Source organism: Macaca thibetana, chromosome 18 (genome assembly GCF_024542745.1).
Source record: "Macaca thibetana thibetana isolate TM-01 chromosome 18, ASM2454274v1, whole genome shotgun sequence".
NCBI classification, from domain to species: domain Eukaryota; kingdom Metazoa; phylum Chordata; class Mammalia; order Primates; family Cercopithecidae; genus Macaca; species Macaca thibetana.
This window is the reverse complement of record NC_065595.1, coordinates 20,396,177-20,404,655: the sequence shown is the minus strand read 5'-3', so window position 1 is coordinate 20,404,655 and position 8,479 is coordinate 20,396,177.

Sequence of the window (8,479 nt, the reverse complement as noted above, 5' to 3'; positions counted from 1 at the left end):
CACCAATCAGCACTCTGTTTCTAGCTCAGGGTTTGTGAATACACCAATTGGTATTCTGTATCTAGCCAACCTAGTGGAGACTTGGAGGACTAGCACTCTGACTGTGTCTAGCTCAAGGATTGTAAATAAACCAATCAGCATGGTGTCTAGCTCAGAGTTTGTGAATACACCAATTGGTACTCTGTATCTAGCTAACCCAGCGGAGACTTGGAGGACTACCACTCTGTGACTCTGTGTCTAGCTGGAGGATTGCAAAGGCACCAATTGGCACGCTGTCAAAAACGGACCAATCAGCTCTCTGTAAAATGGACCAATCAGCAGGATGTGGGGGGGGGGTCAGATAAGGGAATAAAAGCAGGCTGCCGGAGACAGCCAGCAGCAACCCAGGTCCGCTTCTGCACTGTGGAAGTTTTGTTCTTTTGCTCTTTGGGCTAAATATTGCTGCTGCTCACTCTTTGGGTCCATGCTGCAATTATGAGCTATAACACTCACTGGGAAGGTCTGCAGCTTCACTCCTGAAGCCGGTAAGACCATGAACCCACCAGAAGGAAGAAGCTCCAGACACATCTGAACGTCTGAGGGAACAATCCCCAGACACACTATCTTTAAGAACTGTAACACTCACCACGAGGGTCCACGGCTTCGTTCTTGAAGTCAGTGAGACCAAGAACCCACCAATTCCGGACACACTACTGTATTCAGTGTCAATTATATGAGTATTAATCATATAATGCTTTATATTTTTAAATGCATTTTATGCATTTACTTTGAACATTATTTTCCCTAAAAGGATTGCTCTGTGATAAATAGGCTTAAATTCCAAAATTTGAAATGAGTAATAGGAAAAGTGTATTAGATATACTTATAACAACGCATATGACAATACCAAATTAAATTTTATAGTAAAATTTTATTAACGAAATACTTTAGGCAGTTATTGTTTTATAAATGTCTCTAAACATTTAGCCCTTTTCCATTGTGACACAATTAAATTCAGATAAGGCCAGGCACGGTGGCTCACGCCTATAATCCCAGCACTTTAGGAGGCTGAGGCGGGCGGATCACTTGAGGTTAGGAGTTGGAGACCAGCCTGTCTCTACTAAACCCTGTAGAGAAACCCTGTCTCTACTAAAAATACAAAAAATTAGCCAGGCGTGGTGACGGGAGCCTGTAATCTCAGCTACTTTGGAGGCTGAGGCACGAGAATCACTTGAACCCAGGAGACAGAGGTTGCAGTGAGCTGAGATCATACCATTGCACTCCAGCCTGGGCAATAGAGCAAAACTCAGTCTTAAATAAATAAATAAGTTCAGATAAGATTCCTCCATGCTTTAGTAATCATCAGTACATGTTGTTCATACTTTGGTAAAGGCAAGAAGAATTCATGGCATAGAGAAATAATCTTTGCTGTAATATCTGCACGTGAATCGGTATTGTTGACAGATCCCACAGGTGGAAATGGTTAGGAAACTGATACAGAGAAAATGAGCAATGTAATATTTTCTTTACTGCCCTGAAACAATCTTCAAAATAAATTATAAAGCAGTTGATATAGAAACAATGAGAAGATCAGTTAGACATCTTTCGTCTCTTTGAAATACCCAGGTCAGTTCTGATTTGTGCTGAATGAAAGGTTATGCCATATGTCTATATTTTCCATTTTTACAGAATGAATGTCAGAAAAATATTTCACTAAGTAGTGTGGAGGTAGGGTCAAATGTTTGGTACAGGAGGGAATGCCTCCTCAGCCACATGGGGAGCTAGGTGACAATCCTAGACCTCTCAACCTCCTGCTCCTCCTTGCTGGCATGCGTAGGAGCTGAGCATTTATTGATTGCAATAACGAGCAAACAAATGAAAGCAAAAGGAGACTTTTGTTTATGTTCTCTTCTCTTTTGTTTATGTTCCCTTCTAGTGCTTGGCATAATCATGCACTTAGGTAATATATGCATGCACTGCACCACATAAAACTCTAATTCACAGTTGATGCTTGGCAATCTATCAATATTTATTGAATGCCTACTATCTGCCCTTAATTAATGTTTAGAAAACTTGTAAATAGGGTCCTGCCCAATATTATAGTGGTTGTTAATGAATATAAAAGTAGAACACAAAAGCTCTAGATTCTTTTTTATCTTTCTTTCTTTCTTTTTGAGACAGAGTCTCACTCTGTCGCCCAGGCTGGAGTGCAGTGGCACAATCTTGGCTCACTGCAAGCTCCACCTCCTCCCGGGTTCACGCCATTCTCCTGCCTCAGCCTCCCGAGTAGCTGGGACTACAGGCGCCTGCCACCACCCCCAGCTAATTTTTGTATTTTTAGTAGAGACAGGGTTTCACCATGTTGGCCAGGATGGTCTCAATCTGTTGACCTCGTGATCTGCCCGCCTTGGCCTCCCAACGTGCTGGGATTACAGGCGTGAGCCACCACGCCTGGCCCAAAGCTCTAGATTCTAAGAACATATACAGGTAATCAGAATGTTGATAGGGATATAGAAGATATAATGCTTTATTGTTTTATATGTAGACACACACACCTATATATCCTCATAAGGACATGTATTTAATTTCTATTTTTATGTTCTCTACATTGCTCTGGTTCCTTATTTTCTTCTCTTTTTTCTATTTATCATTTTTTAATACACTCTTCTAATCAACATAAAATGTGATAACTGAAGGATCTGATCACGCCTTATGAGGGTCAGGGAAGATACTCAGGTGGATTCCACTCATTGCCGTCTTAACCACCCTCTTATTCTTCTCCTGTGGGACCAGCAATCCCGGGATTTCACTCTTTTTAGAAGTCATGGCATCAGAACAACTTAGAGATTAAGAGCAGGACTCCTGAAATCTAAATGCTTGGCCTTGCAGCTCCCACTCCTGACAAGCTTGAAATCCTAGGCAAGACTCGAGCTCTCTAAGCTTTAATATTCTCATTTGTAAAGTGGAGATAGTAATAATACCTAACCCTCAAGGGGCTGGTGTAGAAGACTCCAGAAAAACTGGCTATTGTGACTGCTGTTACTGTTATTCTTGCTAACCATGGGAAAGAGAGCGCCTGTGAAATGTGTGTGTGATCTCCGCGGAGATAGCAGCTGGAGTTCCAAATATCCACCCTTTTCCATCTGCTTTTCCCACAGCCCAGTTTGGATCCTTCCTTCTCTGTCTCTCCTGACATTCACTGGCACTTGCTGTTTTCCACTCAACATTGCTGGCTACCATTTCATCCACCTCGGGTGTTTCTCCTTGTTGATTCCATGCTCCTCAAAGGCAAGAATAACGACTAGCAAGTCTTCATCTCCCTAGCCCCTTGTTTTATGTATTATTCTTATTATTAACTTAATAACTCTAAGAGATAATTGACATTTATCTATTGTACATCTTTTCATTTACATTAGTGCTCATCATATCAGTGAAAAAAAGTATCTTACTTTCTTGGTCAGTTTCAAACCGACTTTCAGAATAAAGTTGGGCACAGCTCAATAAATGGTACTTAGTATACCCTTAATATACATGGATCAGCCTCATGTAAGCGCAGGACAAAATGAGATAAAAGTTTCTCCCTTCAAACACTAAACTGGTTTGGTTTTCAGTGATTTTTTTTCTCTGGCATTTCTGTGAATTCCACCTGTTTGGTTCTATTCCGTCCACGAGATGCTCTCTTGGTATTTACAAGGGCATGAAGACCCTTCTTACCTGAGTCTTGAGATTTCTATCTTTTCAAAGTTTCCAACACCTTAGTAAGAATTTAGTAGGTTCAGGGCACATAGTTTTTAGACAATTCTGAAACACTGAGTCAAAGCACAGAGCTTTTTGGTTGTTTCATGCTGATGTTCCTGGAAGCCCCTTTTTTTTTTTTTTTTTTTTTTTTTGAGATAAAGTCTTATTCTGTTGCCCAAGTTAGAGATCTCGGCTCACTGCAACTTCCACCTCCTGGGTTCAAGCGATTCTCCTGCCTCAGCCTCCTGAGTAGCTGGGATTACAGGCACATGCCACCACGCCCAGCTAATTTTTGTATTTTTAGTAGAGATGGGATTTCACCATGTTGGCCAGGCTAGTCTTGAACTCCTGACTTTAAGTGATTTGCCAGCTTCGGCCTCCCAAAGTACTGGGATTACAGGCATGAGCCACCGTGCCTGGTCTCCTGGAAGTTCTTACAGTGCAAAGCATGACAAGAAAGTTTCCCTCCCGACCTGTCAGTGTGGGTTTCCTAAGAATCAGTGGGAATGAGGACCCTATGTACAGGTGTATGGGAGGTCCCAAGGCCACAGTGGCTCATCAGAATCCATTTTATACCTTTCCCAACATATACCCATGTCATACAAGTAATGTTGGTTCATTGTAAATGGAATTGGCCTTATCCTAGGCCACAGTTTCCTAAAATATCATGCGACTGTGGCCGCAGGTGTGGTTAATGTGGGTGGGCGGCTATGTGATGCTTTAAGAAACCTGAAGGAGGTCTTTCTGGCCTCTGATCACTTTTCTATAATGCCTGAATTTTTTGCTTTTACACAAGCTGATATCCTATCAAAGGAGATCAAACCTTTCAATGAGTCAGGAAGTGGTTTTCAAGCCCCTAAAGGGTGTTGGAAGTATACAGGGTGGTCTTGGCTGTCACAGTGACCGGAGAGCCTCTCCTGGCGTTTCCTGGGTGGGGCTGTCCTTCATCCTCTGCTCAGCCTCATCCAGCCAAGCAAAATGTTTAACTGCTTTAGCTTCGGGAGGTGGGGGCTGACCAGGATAAAATGTCTGAATGGATATAACTGGAAATTAAAGAAGATAATACAGGTATTAAATTCTTTATAAGTAGTGGTGCGGGCCGCCAGGAGTTGAGAGGGCACAAAAGATCAGATTTAATCCCTCCGAATGCTTTTGTCTACGAACATAATCATCACCCCAACCTAAATTTGTCTGGACTATGTATGCTATGCATATTTATTATTTCATTTGAATCTCACTACAGAACTTTAAGGTAGGTAGACTGTATATTGCTATTACCACAGTTGATTGCTTTGGGTTGCAGGGAGGGAGTCATTGAAGACCTCTTTTAAAAGGTAAACATCATGGGGAGAAGTGTCAATTATCTTTCCTTCCTGACATCAATTTTTCCTATTAGTTCGTATTCAAATCAGTTATCAGAAAGAGCCTGGAAGGAGTGGAGCTGTCTTGAGAAGTGGAGGGAGAACAAAGAGCCCTCCCATGGTGGCCACCGGGCACTCTGTGGGCATGGAGGGTAACTGGGTGCCCGTGAGTGGCATAAATGTTATCTGGGTGTGAGGGGGAGGCAGAGAAAAGGAAGGCAAGTGGACGGCCAGAGACCAAGGTCACAGTGAGAGGACGGTGGCACCATGGGACTAATGACATGTGGGTTGCTTACTTCATCTGTTTGCCAAAGGCTGGCCCTTCAACCAAAATAAAAGGCTTAACTGATAAACTTGGATGAGACGGATTGCGTCTCGTTTATTCACCAGTGTTTGTCGGTTAGGTACTATGGCCAAGGACTGTGCCAAACACTGTGGACAGAAAGATAAAGAAGTCCAGGTGTGATGGCACACGCCTGTAATCCCAACATTTGGGAGGCTGAGGCAGGCGGATTGCTCGAGCTCAGGAGTTTCAGACCAGCCTAGGCAACATGGTGAAACCCCATTTCCACCAAAAATACAAAAAAAATTAGCTGGGCATGCTGGTGCATGCCTGTGGTCCCAGCTGCTCGGGAAGCTGAGGCAGGAGAATTGCTTGATCTTGGAAGGTGGAAGTTGCAGTGAGCAGAGATCATGCCAGTGTACTCCAGCCTGGATGACAGAGTGAGACCCTGTCTCAAAAAAGAAGAAGGAGGAGGAGGAGGAGGAAAGAAGGAAGAAGGAAAAAGAAACATAAAGAAGACATACCTCCCCTCCCCTCCCCTATCCCTACCCTGGCACTACTGTCAAAGATGTCCACTGTCCTTACTTCCAAACGCCTTAAATTAGTTGTAACTGTTGTTAATAATATATATTACAGAAATTATTAAAACCATACAAAAATATTTAGCTTTAATTATGTTAGCTGGGCCAATTGTGTTTCATCTTTGCTGAGGTCAGAACAAGATGCAATGGGTGAAGGTTGAAACATGAGAGGTTTCAATCAATCACAGTGTTTCACTTTTGTTACCCAGGCTGGAGTGCAATGGCCTGATCTTGGCTCACTGCAACTTCCACCTCCCAGGTTCAAGCAATTCTCCTGTCTCAGCCTCCCAAGTAGCTGGGATTACAGGTGTCCACCACCACACCCAGCTAATTTTTGTATTCTATTTAGTAGAGACAGGGTTTCACCATGTTGACAAGGCTGGTCTCAAACTCCTGACCTCTGGTGATCCACCCGCCTTGGCCTCCCAAACTGCTGATATTACAGGCATGAGCCACCACGCCCTGCTAGAAGGTTTCAATTATTTCATTTTTTAAATAATAGGGATATGAGGCAGCAACCTAAGTATCTGAGGGGAACTGATTGATTATTGAGTATATAGTGTTATGACACTCATATAATGAAATACGGCACAGCAATACAGAATCAATAAATACTCATAGTGATGGAAAGATGCTAGTGAGGTATCCCTACAGGAAAAATGTTTACATAAGAATGTGCATAAAATGTGATTGTAAAGATATCTAACTTGCATATTTCTGTATTTTTCAAGTCTTCTATTATAAGCATTTAGTATTTTTATAGTCAAAAAATATTTTCTAAAGAAATGAGGGGAAGAGGGCTGAGGAGGTAGCTTTCCTCAAAGTCTGAAGCTACAATGAAGCATGAAGAATGCTCTTCATCACTGCTGAGGCCAGTGTGGGATCAAATGGGCTGAAGCTGAATCAGGAGAAGTTTCTTTTCTTTTAAGTTCAGGGGTACATGTGCAGGTTTGTTACATAGGTAAACTTGTGTTATGGGGGTTTGTTGTACAGATTATTTTTTCACCCAGATATTAAGCCTAGCCTAGCACCCACTCGTTATTTTTCCTGATCCTCTCCCCCCTCCCACCTTCCACACTCTGAAAGGCCCAGTGTGGTGTTCACCTCTATGTGTCCTTGTGTTCTCATTATTTAGCTCCCACTTACAAGTGAGAACATGTGGTATTTGATGTTCTGTTCTGAAACAGAAGTTTCCATTGGAAAGGAGATAGCATAACTGTGGGGAGAAAAAAGAGTTCCCCAGTGAAGATCTTCCTCTTCTCTAACAGAAACCTCTCTTTCATCAGCCTTCATCCATTGCCTCTTGTTCCAACCTCAGCAAAGATGAAAAACGATTGGCCCACCTCCCTGTCTACCCTTTGAAAGAGACATGACATGTTCTCTTTGAGATGACATGACACGGTTCTTCAGGAAGTGTAAATGTTCAAACTGCCTTACACATTCTGGGGGCCTCCTTGGTGGACAGATCAGATAATATGATGAGATCAGGGACTTGTGTTCTCACAGAAAAGAACTGGTGGTCTAACCATAACCCTTGCCCCCCCCCCTCAGTTTACCAGGTCTCCACTGTCTGGGGAACACCTGACCCTGCCTTACAAACTGGCCACTTCTCTTACAGTTTGCTGTGCTAGAGTGAGGACGTGTCATATCCTTCAACCAACTGAAGATGTTTTGGCAGGACCTGCAGAGCACTTCCTGGCGTTCGTTCTTTCCATTTTTACCGGATTCCTAATACAATGCCTTTCAAGGTTTCAACCCTTTGTGAATCAATAGAAGCCAGGAAAAGGAGACACCCAGAGTGAGAAGCTAGGAGAGCCAATCGAGCACCCAAATTAGCACACAGTCCCACCACATACGCTGCTTTTATACAAAAAAGGGTTTTTATTTTGCAAAAATAGTGTTCAATCTCTGATAGTTTTCATAGTGATATGAGGGAATTCCTCTAACTTCATTTCCCATGACCTCACAGTTCCAGTCTTTTCTGATATGCCCATCCTAGCCTTCTCTCTGAACTTTTCTCTACATCTCAAAAATTTCTTTCTTATTTAATTGATTTATAAGAATCACAAAATTGTGTTTTCTATTTCTTAATTATTGGTCTATGTGTTTTCTGTTCCTAATTATAGGCCTTTCTTTTATTTTTCTTTTTTTAAATAGAGATAGGGTCTTGCTATGTTGCCCTGGTTGGTCTTGAACTCCTGGTTTCAAGCGCTCCTCCCATGCTGGCCTCCCAAGCTGCTGTGATTACAGGCCTGAGCCACCGTACCAACCTTAATTTTAGGTCTTTCACTGCTGGAGCATCACCACTTGGAATACTCCTTTTAAAAGAGTCTGAAGAAAAAATGTTACCCCCATCTATAGAGTTTTTATGGTTAGTAATCACCTTAGAGATCAAACAAATACAAGCCCTTCAGAGAAATATTTGCTGCTCCCTATAAAGTTGTTAATGAAGAGTTTGCAGTAGTATTTTGTCTTTCCTGCAAAATCAACTTAAAATACAATGTTAATTCTGTAAAGCAACTTTTTGTTGTTTAATA